Source organism: Rhinopithecus roxellana, chromosome 6, assembly GCF_007565055.1.
Source record: "Rhinopithecus roxellana isolate Shanxi Qingling chromosome 6, ASM756505v1, whole genome shotgun sequence".
In the NCBI taxonomy this organism is placed as follows: Eukaryota; Metazoa; Chordata; class Mammalia; order Primates; family Cercopithecidae; genus Rhinopithecus; species Rhinopithecus roxellana.
Genome location: NC_044554.1, coordinates 31452405 through 31469490, shown reverse-complemented (window position 1 = coordinate 31469490; position 17086 = coordinate 31452405). Strand labels below are relative to the sequence as shown.

General features: G+C 38.3%; 1 protein-coding gene and 1 long non-coding RNA gene across 2 annotated transcripts in view; both read left to right on the top strand.

Moving 5' to 3' along the window:
* Positions 1-17086, top strand: part of CNTNAP2 (contactin associated protein like 2) — a 1672147-nt gene that overhangs the window by 899467 nt on the left and 755594 nt on the right.
* On the top strand, positions 6834-8303 carry LOC104680736. The gene is made up of 2 exons (XR_750495.2): positions 6834-7284; positions 7607-8303. It is a non-coding gene; the product is annotated as an uncharacterized LOC104680736 (long non-coding RNA).

Here is a 17086-nt window from a genome sequence, read left to right as displayed (position 1 = left end):
AATTTTTATTGTATATATTTAAGGTATACAACATGATGTTTTGATATGCACATACATAGTGAAATGATTACTGTAGTCAAGCAAAATATATCCACCACCTAATATTTAGCTTTTAAAGCCCTTTAATTTCTAAATGTGGAATTTTTCATTATTTACTTATTAATGCATTCTATAACTCATTAATTCTTTGTACCAACATTTGCTGAATATGTACTTTGTGTAAGTCACTTTGTTACACTCTCTGGAAAATAAAAACAAAGTTCAATTTTCTGTATACTAAAACGTGTGTACTCACTAAGACATTAACAGGGTACTAAATTAATAGAAATTTTTCATGTCAGCTAGTGCATTATCTTGCCAAGGCTTCCATCACTAAGTACCATAGACTAGATGGCTTAAACAGCAGATACTGGTTTTCTCCCAGTTCTCCAAATGTGACTCTCAGGATTCTAATCCTGTTTTTGTACTTGTATTAAAAAGTGGATACTGGTTTTCTCCCAGTTCTCCAAATGTGACTATCAGGATTCTAATCCTGGTTTTGTACTTGTATTAAAAAGTGAGAGAACATAGAGTCAAGGCAGATGGATTAAATTGTTCATCTTGTCCCTAAGATTTCAGAGTTTTGTTGGCGGTGGTTTCTCTCTTTGTTTCATCTCTGGCTAATATGAAGAGTAAAGAAGAGCACACTGTTTCCTCTCAGTCCCAAATAACATTTCACCCACTTCTAAAGCTGCTGTGAGGTAGGCAAGCTCTTACATAAAGAAAAAAATCTGTCTCAAAAATCTGCCTCAAGATTGTAGAATCTTGTTCTCCTTGCATGCTTTTGTTTTTTCTGCCACAATTTTGAGACTTACCCTAGGAATTCAGTTCAGCCTTGTTTTCTCCTTCAAAATAAGCACGCTTGACTGTTTATTTTGAAGCAGCCAAAATGAAACATTCAGAGATGTTATTGTTGTTCTTCTCTATCAGTCCAGTACAGTTCCTTTTCTTCTTTTATTCGTAGGAAATCTCTTTGAATCTACTCTGTAAATAGAAATGGCTTCCCATCACACTTACAATGAAAACCAAAATCCTTATCTTGACTTTACAGGGTCTTTCATGGTCTGGCCCTGCCTGTATCTGGCCTCGTCTCTCACTCTTCCTCTTGCTACACAGCTAGAAGCAAGAAAACAAGGAATCTAATCTAGTTTTATCTGGCTTTAAACCCAGTGCTCTTAATGAGTACACCACAATGCCCTGGTAAGTGACTTGACTCTCTCCCATACAGTACATGCCAGGTGGCCCATAGTTCTAGTTCCTATCTCCAACCTAAACCAATTATTTTCACAAAGTCACATTTATTAAAGTATAACATTTACAGAGGTATGCGTAAAAGTTGTAGATGCAAAGTTCGATTACTTTTCACAAAGTAGATGCCACTACATAACCAAAATCCAGACCAAATTTTTACCTGTGCCCCAGTGAACCCCTTACAACCCTTTCTGAAACCTACCCCGCCAAGTAACCGCTGTTGACTTCTGAAACTACAAGTATGTTTTCCCGTCTATGAACTTAATTTAAGAGTATTAGATATACTGTTTTGCGTCTGGCCTCTTGTGCTTAATATTAAATGTGACAGGTTCATCTATGCGGAAGATAGTGTAGTTCATTCTCATTGCTGTGTATTGAGTATATTACAACCTGTCTTCTATTGTACTGTAGATGGATATTTGGGCTGCTTCTAGTTTGGAAGAAATTCAAGTAGTGCCACTAGAAACATTCTTGAATATGTCTTTTGATGAATATATATTCTTTTCTTTCATCTTTTTTTTAAACTTCTATTTTAAGTTTAGGGATACAAGGGCAGAGGTTTGTTACGTCGGTAAACTTGTGCCACGGGGTTTGTGGTACAGATTATTTCATCACCCAGGTATTTCATCACCCTAGTACCCATTAGTTATTCTTCATGATCCTCTCCCTCCTCGCATCCTCCACCCTCTGAAAGGCCGCAGTGGGTGTTGTTTCCTTCTGTGTGTCCATGTGTTCACATCATTTAGTTCACAATCCCACTTATAAGTGAGAACATGCAGTATTTGGTTTTCTGTTCCTGTGTTAGTTTGCTAAGAATAAGGGCCTCTAGTTCCATTCATATTCCTATAGAGAACATGATCTCATTCTTTTTTATGGCTCCATAGAATTCCATGGTGTATATGTACCACATTTTCCTTAGTCAGTCTATTATTGATGGGCATTTAGATTGATTCCATGTCTTTGTGTATTCTAGCAGTTTACATCACTAACAGCAGAGGATGAGAATATTAGAGTTCTCATTACTCTGTATGCTTGTCAAAACTTGAGAGTGTATCTATATCATTTGAGCCATTCTCATGAGTATGTCATAACACTAGCTCTTTTTATAGACCTTCTTTTTCCTTAAAGTAACTAATTTATTTTAACTATAGGACAAAAGCAGAAAACTCAGATAAAAGAGAGATATTACATTTAGCAAAACAATCAGAAATGAGATATCAAAAATCACCTGAAATGCATCACCTGAAGAAGACTAATAACATTTCCAGGGTTAGTCGGTTAGACCTTTCCTTTGTTTGTGGTGTCAAGTACAATCATGTGCTGCATAACAACATGTTGGTCAACTACAAGCCACATATGTGATGGTGGTCTCAGGAGATTATAATGGAACTGAAAAATTCTTAACACCTAGAGACATCCCAGCCATCGTAGTCATAGCCCACCACATTACTCATGCATTTGTGGCGATACTGGTGTAAACAAACCCACTGTGCTGCCAGTCATATAAAAGCAGAGCACATACAATTATAAGCAGCATATAATGCTTGATAATGAAACTCAACTATGTTACTGGTTTATGTATGTACTATACTATACTTTAATTGTTATTTTAGGGTGTATTCCTTGTACTTTTTTTTAGGTTTGCTATAAAACCATATTCAAAGTTAATCTCTTGACTGTATCATATTCTTTTGTGCTTAGTTTAATTGCACATTGCTTTATTTATCACAGTCCTTAATCATCAAAATTCATGGCTAATGTTGCCAGAAAGAGGCCATGTCCTGTGATTGACCTGAAAGCTAAATTAAAAGTGATTAAGAACTACAAAGACAGAAAATCAGCAATGGTTACTGCTCACCAGTCAGGTCTGCCCCATTCCACCATAGCCATGATCTCGAAGAATGAGAACAAAATGCTGGAAGCTGAAAAGGTCTTCTTCACTGAAGACAACGAGACTAACAAAAGTTCAGGGAGAGCCTATATGAGATATGGAGAAACTTCTAATGATCTGGAGTGAAGACCAGACACAGCAGTGAATTCCTCCCAGCACCATGATGATCACAGCTAAGCGAGAAGTTTGTTCACAATGTTGAAAGAAAAGGCTGGACCCAACTACAATGTTGAATTTACTGCTAGCTCTGGGTGGTTTAAATGATTCAACCACCATTTTTCATTACGTTATGTGAAAGTAAGTGGTGAGTCTGCAAGTGCTGATGTAAAGACAGCTGAAGAATTTCTGAAAACTCTAGTTTTCAGTTGATTAGCGATAAGTTGATTGTGAGGGCGAATTACTTGTCAGAGCAAATCTTCAAATGAAGGAAACCTTTGTATTCTGGAAACCATGCCTTAAAGCACTATTATCCCTAAGGGGGCCAAGTTAATGCTGGATGTCAGGTTTTTAAGGACAGAATAACTATCTCACTTCAAAGCAATGTTGCAGGCTACGAATAGAAACTTTTTATGATTAAAAAAAGTAAAAATAAAAAATTAAAGATTGAAAAAATATAAAAAATCTTAAGGATATAAAGAAAGAAAATATTTTTGTACAGCTGTTTGTGTTTCAAGCTAAGTGTTATTATAAAAGAGTAAAAAATAATTTAAAATTTATAAAGTAAAAATCTATAGTAAGCTAAGGTTAATTATCAAAGAAAGAGAAAAGTTTTCTATATATTTAGTGTGACCTAAGCATTCAATGCTTCTGGCATCTACAGTAGTGTACAGTCATATCCTAGGTGTTCACATCCTGTCACCACTCACTGACTCACTCAGAGCAATTTCCAGTCCTGCAAGCTCTGTTTTTATTAAGTGCCCTATATAGGTGTGTTATTTTTTAATCTTTTATATTAATTTTTACCATAGTTTTTCTGTTTAGATACACAAGTACTTACCATTGTGTTACAGTTGCCTAAGCTATCCAGTACAGCAGCACACTGTACAGGTTTACAACCTAGGAGCAATAGGCTATACCACATAGCCTAGCTGTGTAGTAGGATATACCATCTGGGTTTAAGTACATTCCATGACGTTTGCACAATGATGAAATTGCCTAATGATGCATTTCTCAGAACATACCCCCATTGTTAAGGGACATATGAGTAGACATAAAATAAGATTTTACATAGAATCTTGTTACTTCATGTAACAAAATGCAATATAAAACTTTCAAAACAAATAAATACACTTATGCCCCATAAATATTAATGTGAAAATTGTATTTCATAAAAAAATCTATATTGCTATGTTAAAATTAACAGCCTTGTAACATATCTTTGCATAGGTCCCTAATTAGTTTTCTTAAAATAAAGACCCAAAGTGGAATTCTTGTGTCAAAAACTATGTATTTCGTTACAGCTTCCGAATACTATTGTTAGGCAATATTGTACCCCAACCAACCATATGCTACCACTACCCTGCATTTTTACCCAAGCTGGATGTGGGAATTCTTATTTAGGTCATTGTGACACTAGTTTATTGGTAGTCGTTACTGGTCGTGAAAGAATGACTCCAATTCACTTCCCAGCCCTCCTGGAAGGGCTCTGGGTGCCTGGGCAAGCCCCAGCCTCCCATTTGCATGTGCAATTGCACTCTTTTGTTTCCCATTGGCACCACCATTGTCCGCCTCCTGGACTCACCTCTTGGTCATCTCCATCCTTCCAGCTATCATATCATGACCATATCAGGCTTGGACCCTCCCCCTAATATTGCTTCACTACCATAAGCTAAACTATGTTTTCCATCCTAAGTACAAATATTTCACTAACATCCATCATCTGGTTGTAAGGCAGCAGCAGGAGCAGGTAACCTATGGTTCTGCTTTCTCCATGCTCTTCTGGAAATAGGGGAGCTTAGATTCTCCCTGGATCCCATTTTTTAGAGATGGCATTACTAGTCTCATATTCTGTTTTCTTTCATGTATTGAAACTTTTATTATTAATAACTTCTGACTAAGTGAAAATGTCAATATATAAAATAGATGGGATAATGTGTTCCACAATATACAAAGAAAAGCTCTGAAACAGTCCCCTGTAATTCTGGATTTTCTGTTTTGTTTTTGTCTTTTAAATTTCCGGGTTCTTGAGTCCATGTGGTCTAAGTCCTGCATCAATCCTGAACACACGGAAGCAGTGATAAAGGGACGACGACCTGAGGTCCATGTTACAATTCACCAGGGGTGTGAATGCCCTGGACATTCTCCTTCTGACAGGGACAGGAGGAAGAGAAATTCTAGGCAGAAAGGGTGGATCCCCAACAAAACCCCACCCTCAAGCCTGGGACCACGGTCCAAAGTGCGAACTTACATCTCTGTTTCTGGCTCAAATAGTTCTTTCTCCAAAACCACCTGTGGCCCTGCCCCATCCTGTGCCTATAAAAACCCCATACTCAACTGGAAGAGAGAGGTGAAGCAGCTGGACATCAGAGACTATGGCTGGACATTGGAGAGAAGTGGCTTGACTTCAGAGAGATAGCTTGACAGCATAACTTTGGAGAAGAATCTGGCCAGAGATGGCCAGACTTCAGGGGAAGGTTACCTTCCCATTCCATTCCCTTTTCAGCTCCCCTTCCCACTGAGAGCCACGTCCATTGGCAATAAAATCCCCCACAGTTGGCATCCTTCAGGTTGTTCATATGACCTCATTTCTCCTGAATGCCAGGCAAGAGCCTGGGTGCCACTAATGTGGATACAAAAGGCTGTCACACTTGCCCTTTGCTCTTGCTGGAGGGCAACCACCTCATGTGAGTAGGCAGAGGGATGACTGAGCTGTTAATACTCAAGGCGTCCATGGATGGCAGAGCTAAAAGAGCACTGTAACAGTCCCTCTGGAGCTTCGGGGGTCCTGGGTATCATACCAGACTCTGCCACGGTGCCTGCATGAAGTTCGCGCCTGCTGGTGCCCAAAAGCACTTGCTCCTGGCTCTGGCCTCCACTTACCCATGTGCTCCCTCCCACGAAGGGTGGAGCACAGCAGATCCAAGCGAATGGAGCTGGCTCCTGCCTGCGCTGAAGCAGCCAGTTGGGTCCAGTGTTTGTGCACTCCAGTTCTCGGCTCATTCGCTTTCATGCTCTTTCCTGCAAGGAGTTGACAGCTGTGAGCTGGGCAAATGAGGCACCTGGTTGCAAGTTCCATGAAGGGCTCAGGGAAATATCCTGCTTCACTTCCATCTGGAGCTAGTGCTCTGTAGAGTGCACTGACAATAAGAAAGTGTAGAGGAGGACCGGGCACAGGCTCAACTGAGCGTCTTGAGGAGGCTGTAGCTCTCAGAACAACGCAGAGAAAACTGGTCCTTCAGCTATAAACACAGACTCAAGAACTCCATTTTTCAAATTGTATCTCATGAAAAGTTGGTGTCCAGTGACATTCATCTGAGAAAAAAAAAAATTGGCTGAAATAACTAGATAGACTTTTTGTTAGACCTTATAATGAAGAATTTTGAATTTCCTTAAAGTGGGATGCAATATAGAATGTTCCCCAAATTGTTTCCATGGAACAGCTAATAGCACATAGAACACTAGTATTTGCTGTGACATGATGATAAAGCTCAAGGCCAGAGATGTCTTGTGTAGCTCCCAAGTACTCCAACCTCAAGGTGCATGCCCTCCACTCACTAATTGGCTCCTCTGGCTGTGATCCAAAAGAGAAGGAGGCTAATTCAAATGGGATGGCCCCAAAATAAGAGGAATAGTGTACATTTATACCAGGATATGGGCTGTACCTGCTTATAGTACCCTTTATGCAATCTCCAGTTCATTAACTCTAGTAGATACTGTGAAGACACTATCAAAAAGAGGTTATGGTCCCCCCAAATTAGGGAAGCCCTAAGGGATTGTGTGTCTCCTTTTTGTAGAGAGTTTGTTGGAAAATCAGATACTGGTCTGAGAAAAATGCTGATCTCAATGGTCAAGAGACTAAAAATAAAGTACCTTAAGACATCAGAATGAAATCATTGAAGGCAATGTTTAGCTTTGTGATGTGCTGTATTACTGAACAAGATGGTGTAAGTAGAGATGATATGTCAAATCTGATTTTTCTATAGGAAAAAATTATAATTTAGGGAGGTATAGTTCTAGCCATGTTCCTAATACTCAAAAGTTAATCGGAATTACCACAAATGATCTACTCATTCAAATATAAGTAGCCCACAAATACCATGTTAAACGTTCTAAATTTGAATTGTTTAAAAGAGCACAATACATTTATAGAAAATGACTTTTATGACCCATTATCAGAAGCTTTTGATCCAATATTAGAATATTAGAGGTTTTTGTGCTAAACTCTTATGTTTCTTATGAATTCTAGCCTTTATTTATCTATTTTAGAAGGGCATGTGGCAAAGCACGGCAGGGAATACTTTTAGAAGGCTCATGGAATCCAGGAAGAAACTTCCTTGGGAAACTTTGGACTATATTCTCAACAAACCCTTCAGAGAGACTTAAAGCTGGTAAAAGACCTTTTACGAAAGTGATCCAGGGGGGCTCCACTTTGTTTCTCTGGATATTTCTCTGTTGAAATATAGTTGTCAAACGCGTCCCATTTTAGATGCTCTTCAGACTTCAAAACATTACCTTCCTGCTTTCAGGGAGCCATTTCATCAGCTTTTGTACTGTGTATTCACTGTGGACCCTGCTGTTATGCAAGTACCACCATGGCTAAAAATTCACAAGACCATTCTTATTTGCACTGATTTTTTTTTATTTGATCTTTCACAATGTTGCTGCTTCTGTTTCAAAAACGTCTCAAAGCTTTGATTTGATTGCAGCTGGATTCAAGGATACCCAAAGCCAAGTTTGATCCTGAATTCCCCAAATCAAAAGTATTTCATTTCAGATGTATATTGTATACCTGGCCATAATAATGAATAGCAACCATTACTGGAGCACGCTTTTGGTTTTTTTTTTCTTAACAGTCATTTTTATGATTTGGAAACATAATTAGAAGAAGATTCCTATTCCAGACTACAAATCGATGGATTTGATTCTACTACACATTTGCCAATAATGAGCAATGTTATCAAATAAAGCAAACGACCTGTCTTTAAACTTTCTTTCATTCTGTAAATTCTACATGAGGTATAATTTATGTAGCCAACTGGCTCCTCTGCTACACTACTGCAGTTCAGTTGTTGGGATTCTCTGGAAGGAAAAAACAAAGCTGTGGACGTGCATGAGTTAGTTGGAGGTAATTACCACGTAACTGATGACCATTCATGTTCTGAGCACTGTGCTATTACATACATTATTTTATTTAATCCTTGCAACATCCTTATTCCTGTTTTTCAGCTAAGCTTATAATGAGGCTCAGAGTAGTGAAGTAATTATCTATGGAGAGGGAAGATCAGCAGTATAGATTAAGTTGGAATAAATCTAAAGCTTATCCTCTTTCACTATAGCATGCTGCTTTCTAGCTATATAAGAAAAAAACCTCGTTAATCTATTACTTCATTGAGAAAGTACTGTTCGGCTGTCCACTTTACTTAGCTCTGGTGAAATCTAAATTAAATGCTCTGCTGCTGCTGATGTCCGTAACACTCTGATAGTACTAACCATAGTTCTGGGGAGTGAATGGGAAGAATGGCCAAGACTGGAGATGGGGACATTAGATTTTGAGACACAGACCAACTGAAATGAGACTGCGTTTTCTGTTAATAATAGGAGTGTAAATGAATCATTGAAAAATCATTGAAAGTTTTCTGAAATATAGGAAGCAAATGCTACCTGTACTTCTTTATGACTTTCTAATTGAAAGATAATTTTCAATACATGTTAAATGGTACAAAAATCAGTGGTGCTTTTTAAAAAATTCAAGCTTTATAAGATAAAATAATAAAACATGTGCCAAATATGTCTGAATACTATTAAATGTAAATGGTGTATCATTAAATGCACTGGCTGTTTGGGAGAGGTATAATAAACAAGAGATACATTGTAGCTATGACTGTGACAATTTACATTTTTTAATTCTGGAGGAAATTTCAAACTGTGGAATATATAAGCAGAAAGGAAATGAATAATGCATCTAACTAGCATGAGATACTAAGCCTCACTCCCGTTATGGACAGACAGTATACAAGAAAAGATTTTGGTGGAAAGATGTAGGTGCGATTTAAGTGGAGGATATTCTTTATTGCAAACATATCCAGCAACATCTGAATGCCAAATAGAAGACTTTACAGTTTCATCTCTCCTTAGAGAGCATATTTTTTAGTTGTTGTTTTGTTTGGGAGAAAATTGCAGTTTAAGATTTACAAACCACTTCATTTGCAAACTGCTATTACTATAGTTTCTGCCTCTGAAAATGTTTAAAGCTGCAGGCAATGAAAAGACATAGTATTAGAGTTTTTCCTTATAAAGAAAGCTCTCATTCTATTGTAAAAAAAAAAAATGAGCAGTATAAAAATAAAATATTATTTATAGAGTAATTTATATAAGTAGCATTTCGATGTGCCTTGCTGAGTCTTTGAGATATTAGAAAGCAGAATATCTGAGAAAACATATATCACTTCATTGTTTAAATGCAATAGAGATCAAGAGATTATCTTCATCATGTTAAGATTCAAGGAAATTTACATTGGTAGTTGGAGCTTGTCCATAAAATTTATTCCTTATTACAATATAGACTATAGGTTGTTACATTTTTTTCCTCAAGAGAGGTAAGGTTAGATTTTTCACTATTTAGGTTGAGACTCTTTAGTTGATAGCTGAAAATTTTATTTTATCATTCAATTTATTCTTTGAATTTTTTTATTTTAGTGTATCGTACTATAAATTTTGCATGATCACCTTTTTTTTTTCATTTTCCTATCAGCTGTTTATCTTAAATCTTCATTAATGGATGTGTTAGTTTTCCAGGATTGCCAAAACAAATCATCACAAACTTTGTGCCTTAAAACAACAGAAATTTATTCTCTCAGCAGTTCTAGAAGCCAGAAGTTTGATATTAAGGTATTCATAAGGCCAAACCTCCTTCAAAGGCTCCAGGGAAAAATTCTTCCCTGCCTCTTCCATATTCTGGTGGCTCCAGGCATGTACTGGCTTGTGGTGATACCGCTCCAGTCTCTGCCTCCATCTTCACAAGGCCTTCCGTTCTATGTCTCAAATCAAATCTCTCTTCTCTTATAGGAACACCAGTCACTTGACTTAGGGCCCACCAAAATCCAGGATGATTAATTTTGAGATCCTTAACTTAAATATATCTGCAAAAATCCAACTTCTCAATTTCCATATAAGATCACATTTCCAGGTACTAAGGTATAGTAATCAGGGTTCCCCAGAGAAACAGAACCAACAGGATATCTCAATGACCCTTATGGGAGACCACTAGTGTCAATCCTGGTTCAACTCTAAAGGCCTGAAAATCATGAGTGCTGATATCTCAGGGCAGGTACTCGAAAAGAAGAAATTTACTTTTTCTCCACCTTGTTGTAAATTCAATCCCTCAATGGACTGGATGATTCCCACATTGGTGAGGTGGTCTTCTTTACTCACTGTACTGACTCAAATGCCAGTCTCTTCCAGAAACACCTCACAGACACACCCAGAAATGATGTTTTACTAGCTATCTAAGCATCCTTTAGCATAATCAAGTTGACACATAAAATTAACCATCACACAGGGGTTAGGGTTTGGGCATGTATTTTAGACGGATACAGGTGAATGTATTACAAGATGTGAAAAATAGACTTTGGAGTTAGGCAAAACTGAGTGAAAAACATGGATCTGCCACTCACATTGAGGAAATATGATCATGCCCATAATTCTTTAGAACACAAATTTCCCCCTTTAAAAAAAATGGCATTTTAATAATTACGATGATACTAGCTTTATACATGTTGTATTAGATAATAGACAGCATGCATTGTAAGATAATATATATAAAGCAATTAGCTCCCTGCTTTGCCAATAAATGGCCATTGTTACTGTTATTGATTATACTGATTTTATTTTTCTAATTAGAGTAATTTCATTGACTTCAATTTCTATAGAGTTCCTCTTCTCTTTTTATGCAGCAGAAGGTACAAAAGAGAATGTGACATGAATCATGTCTGTATTGGAAATAGAAATATGATGACTAATTTTGTTCTAAATGAAGAATGTTTTCTTATGGAATTGTTGTAAGAATTAAATGGAAAAAAATGTATGTAAAGTACTTAGCAGTTAGCATTTAGTGTTAGCTACTATTCTTTTCTTTTTTTTTTTTTCATTTTCTGAGTAAACATATGTCTCAGTGTACTAAGATTTTTTTTTTAATTTTTTTTTATTATACTTTAAGTTCTAGGGTACATGTGCATAACATGCAGGTTTCTTACATATGTATACTTATGCCATGTTGGTGTGCTGCACCCATCAACTGGTCAGCACCCATCAATTCATCATTTATATCATGTATAACTCCCCAATGCCATCCCTCCCTCCTCCCCCCTCCCCATGATAGGCCCCAGTGTGTGATGTTCCCCTTCCTGAGTCCAAGTGATCTCATTGTTCAGTTCCCACCTATGAGTGAGAACATGCGGTGTTTGGTTTTCTCTTCTTGTGATAGTTTGCTAAGAATGATGGTTTCCAGCTGCATCCATGTCCCTACAAAGGATGCAAACTCATCCTTTTTTATGGCAGCATAATATTCCATGGTGTATACGTGCCACATTTTCTTAATCCAGTCTGTCACAGATGGACATTTGGGTTGATTCTAAGTCGTTGCTATTGTGAATAGTGCTGCAATAAACATACGTGTGCATGTGTCTTTGTAGTAGAATAATTTATAGTCTTTTGGGTATATACCCAGTAGTGGGATGGCTGGGTCATATGGTACATTTAGTTCTAGATCCTTGAGGAATTGCCATACTGTTTTCCATAATGGTTGAACTAGTTTACAATCCCACCAACAGTGTAAAAGTGTTCCTATTTCTCCACATCGTCTCCAACACCTGTTGTTTCCTAACTTCTTAATGATTGCCATTCTAACTGGTGTGAGATGGTATCTCATTGTGGTTTTGATTTGCATTTCTCTGATGGCGAGTGATGATGAGAATTTTTTCATGTGTCTGTTGGCTGTATGAATGTCTTCTTTTGAGAAATGTGTGTTCATATCCTTTCCCCACTTTTTGGTGGGGTTGTTTGTTTTTTTCTTGTATTTGTTTGAGTTCTTTGTGGATTCTGGATATTAGCCCTTTGTCAGATGAGTAGGTTGCAAAAATTTTCTCCCATTCTGTAGGTTGCCTGTTCACTCTGATGGTAGTTTCTTTTGCTGTGCAGAAGCTCTTTAGTTTAATTAGATCCCATTTGTCAATTTTGGCTTTTGCTGCTGTTGCTTTTGGTGTTTTAGACATGAAGTCCTTGCCCATGCCTTTGTCCTGAATGGTACCACCTAGATTTTCTTCTAGGGTTTTTATGGTATTAGGTCTAACATTTAAGTCTCTAATCCATCTTGAATTAATCTTCATATATGGAGTAAGGAAAGGATCCAGTTTCAGCTTTCTACTTATGGCTAGCCAATTTTCCCAGCACCATTTATTGAATAGGGAATCCTTTCCCCATTTCTTGTTTCTCTCAGGTTTGTCAAAGATCAGATGGCTGTAGATGTGTGGTATTATTTCTGGGGACTCTGTTCTGTTCCATTGGTCTATATCTCTGTTTTGGTACCAGTACCATGCTGTTTTGGTTACTGTAGCCTTGTAGTATAGTTTGAAGTCAGGTAGCGTGACGCCTCCAGCTTTGTCCTTTTGACTTAGGATTGTCTTGGCAAAGCGGGCTCTTTTTTGGTTCCATATGAACTTTAAAGCAGTTTTTTTCCAATTCTGTGAAGTAACTCATTGGTAGCTTGATGGGGATGGCATTGAATCTATAAATAACCTTGGGCAGTATGGCCATTTTCACAATATTGATTCTTCCTATCCATGACCATGGTATGTTTTTCCATTTGTTTGTGTCCTCTTTGATTTCACTGAGCAGTGGTTTGTAGTTCTCCTTGAAGAGGTCATTGACATCCCTTGTAAGTTGGATTCCTAGGTATATTATTCTCTTTGAATCAATTGTGAATGGAAGTTCATTCCTGATTTGGCTCTCTGCTTGTCTGTTACTGGTGTATAAGAATGCTTGTGATTTTTGCACATTAATTTTGTATCCTGAGACTTTGCTGAAGTTGCTTATCAGCTTAAGGAGATTTTGGGCTGAGACGATGGGGTTTTCTAAATATACAATCATGTTATCTGCAAACAGGGACAATTTGACTTCTTCTTTTCCTAACTGAATACCCTTGATTTCTTTCTCTTGCCTGATTGCCCTAGCCAGAACTTCCAACACTATGTTGAATAGGAGTGGTGAGAGAGGGCATCCCTGTCTTGTGCCAGTTTTCAAAGGGAATTTTTCCAGTTTTTGCCCATTCAGTATGATATTAGCTGTGGGTTTGTCATAAATAGCTCTTATTATTTTGAGGTACGTTCCATCAATACCAAATTTATTGAGTGTTTTTAGAATGAAGGGCTGTTGAATTTTGTCAAAAGCCTTTTCTGCATCTATTGAGATAATCATGTGGTTCTTGTCTTTGGTTCTGTTTATACGCTGGATTACGTTTATTGATTTGTGAATGTTGAACCAGCCTTGGATCCCAGGGATGAAGCCCACTTGATCATGGTGGATAAGCTTTTTGATGTGCTGCTGTATCCGGTTTGCCAGTATTGTATTGAGAATTTTTGCATCGATGTTCATCAGGGATATTGGTCTAAAATTCTCTTTTTTTGTTGTGTCTCTGCCAGGCTTTGGTATCAGGATGATGTTGGCCTCATAAAATGAGTTAGGGAGGATTCCCTCTTTTTCTATTGATTGGAATAGTTTCAGAAGGAATGGTACCAGCTCCTCCTTGTACCTCTGGTAGAATTCAGCTGTGAATCCATCTGGTCCTGGACTTTTTTTGGTGGGTAGGCTATTAATTGTTGCCTCAATTTCAGAGCCTGCTATTGGTCTATTCAGGGATTCAACTTCTTCCTGGTTTAGTCTTGGGAGAGTGTCACTGTCCAGGAAATTATCCATTTCTTCTAGATTTTCTAGTTGATTTGCGTAGAGGCATTTATAGTATTCTCTGAGGGTAGTTTGTATTTCTGTGGTGTCGGTGGTGATATCCCCTTTATCATTTTTTATTGCGTCTATTTGATTCCTCTCTCTTTTCTTCTTTATTCGTCTTGCTAGTGGTCTGTCAATTTTGTTGATCTTTTCAAAAAACCAACTCCTGGATTCATTGATTTTTTGGAGGGTTTTTTGTGTCTCTATCTCCTTCAGTTCTGCTCTGATCTTAGTTATTTCTTGCCTTCTGCTAGCTTTTGAATGTGATTGCTCTTGCCTCTCTAGTTCTTTTAATTGTGATGTTGGAGTGTCCATTTTAGATCTTTCCTGCTTTCTCTTGTGGGCATTTAGTGCTATAAATTTCCCTCTACACACTGCTTTAAATTTGTCCCAGAGATTCTGGTATGTTGTATCTTTGTTCTCATTGGTTTCAAAGAACATCTTTATTTCTGCTTTCATTTCGTTATGTACCCAGTAGTCATTCAGGAGCAGGTTGTTCAGTTTCCATGTAGTTGAGCGGTTTTGATTGAGTTTCTTAGTCCTGAGTTCTAGTTTGATTGCACTGTGGTCTGAGAGACAGTTTGTTATAATTTCTGTTCTTTTACATTTGCTGAGGAGGGCTTTACTTCCAATTATGTGGTCAATTTTGGAATAAGTGCGATGTGGTGCTGAGAAGAATGTATATTCTGTTGATTTGGGGTGGAGAGTTCTATAGATGTCTATTAGGTCCGCTTGGTGCAGAGATGAGTTCAATTCCTGGATATCCTTGTTAACTTTCTGTCTCGTTGATCTGTCTAATGTTGACAGTGGAGTGTTGAAGTCTCCCATTATTATTGTATGGGAGTCTAAGTCTCTTTGTAAGTCTCTAAGGACTTGCTTTATGAATTTGGGTGCTCCTGTATTGGGTGCATATATATTTAGGATAGTTAGCTCTTCCTGTTGAATTGATCCCTTTACCATTATGTAATGGCCTTCTTTGTCTCTTTTGATCTTTGATGGTTTAAAGTCTGTTTTATCAGAGACTAGGATTGCAACCCCTGCTTTTTTTTGTTCTCCATTTGCTTGGTAGATCTTCCTCCATCCCTTTATTTTGAGCCTATGTGTGTCTCTGCATGTGAGATGGGTCTCCTGAATACAGCAGACTGATGGGTCTTGACTCTTTATCCAGTTTGCCAGTCTGTGTCTTTTAATTGGAGCATTTAGTCCATTTACATTTAAGGTTAATATTGTTATGTGTGAACTTGATCCTGCCATTATGATATTAACTGGTTATTTTGCTCGTTAGTTGATGCAGTTTCTTCCTAGCCTCGATGGTCTTTACATTTTGGCATGTTTTTGCAATGGCTGGTACCGGTTGTTCCTTTCCATGTTCAGTGCTTCCTTCAGGGTCTCTTGTAAGGCAGGCCTGGTGGTGACAAAATCTCTAAGCATTTGCTTATCTGTAAAGGATTTTATTTCTCCTTCACTTATGAAACTTAGTTTGGCTGGATATGAAATTCTGGGTTGAAAATTCTTTTCTTTAAGAACGTTGAATATTGGCCTCCACTCTCTTCTGGCTTGTAGAGTTTCTGCCAAGAGATCTGCTGTTAGTCTGATGGGCTTCCCTTTGTGGGTAACCCGACCTTTCTCTCTGGCTGCCCTTAAGATTTTTTCCTTCATTTCAACTTTGGTGAATCTGGCAATTACGTGTCTTGGAGTTGCTCTTCTGGAGGAGTATCTTTGTGGCGTTCTCTGTATTTCCTGAATTTGAATGTTGGCCTGCCCTACTAGGTTGGGGAAGTTCTCCTGGATGATATCCTGAAGAGTGTTTCCCAACTTGGTTCCATTTTCCCCCTCACTTTCAGGCACCCCAATCAGACGTAGATTTGGTCTTTTTACATAATCCCATACTTCTTGCAGGCTTTGTTCATTTCTTTTTCTTCTTTTTTCTTTTGGTTTCTCTTCTCGCTTCATTTCATTCATTTGATCCTCAATCGCTGATACTCTTTCTTCCAGTTGATCGAGTCGGTTACTGAAGCTTGTGCATTTGTCACGTATTTCTCGTGTCATGGTTTTCATCTCTGTCATTTTGTTTATGACCTTCTCTGCATTAATTAGTCTAGCTGTCAATTGTTACACTCTTTTTTCAAGATTTTTAGTTTCTTTGCGCTGGGTACGTAATTCCTCCTTTAGCTCTGATAAGTTTGATGGACTGAAGCCTTCTTCTCTCATCTCGTCAAAGTCATTCTCTGACCAGCTTTGATCCGTTGCTGGCAATGGGCTGCGCTCCTTTGCAGGGGGAGATGCACTCTTATTTTTTGAATTTCCAGCTTTTCTGCCCTGCTTCTTCCCCATCTTTGTGGTATTATCTGCCTCTGGTCTTTGATGATGGTGACGTACTGATGGGGTTTTGGTATAGGTGTCCTTCCTGTTTGATAGTTTTCCTTCTGACAGTCAGGACCCTCAGCTATAGGTCTGTTGGAGATTGCTTGAGGTCCACTCCCGACCCTGTTTGCCTGGGTATCAGCAGCAGAGGTTGCAGAAGATAGAATATTGCTGAACAGCGAGTGTACCTGTCTGATTCTTCCTTTGGAAGCTTCCTCTCAGGGGTGTACTCCACCCTGTGAGGTGTGGGGTGTCAGACTGCCCCTAGTGGGGGATGTCTCCCAGCTAGGCTACTCAGGGGTCAGGGACCCACCTGAGCAGGCAGTCTGTCCGTTCTCAGATCTCAACCTCCGCGTTGGGAGATCCACGGCTCTCCCCAAAGCT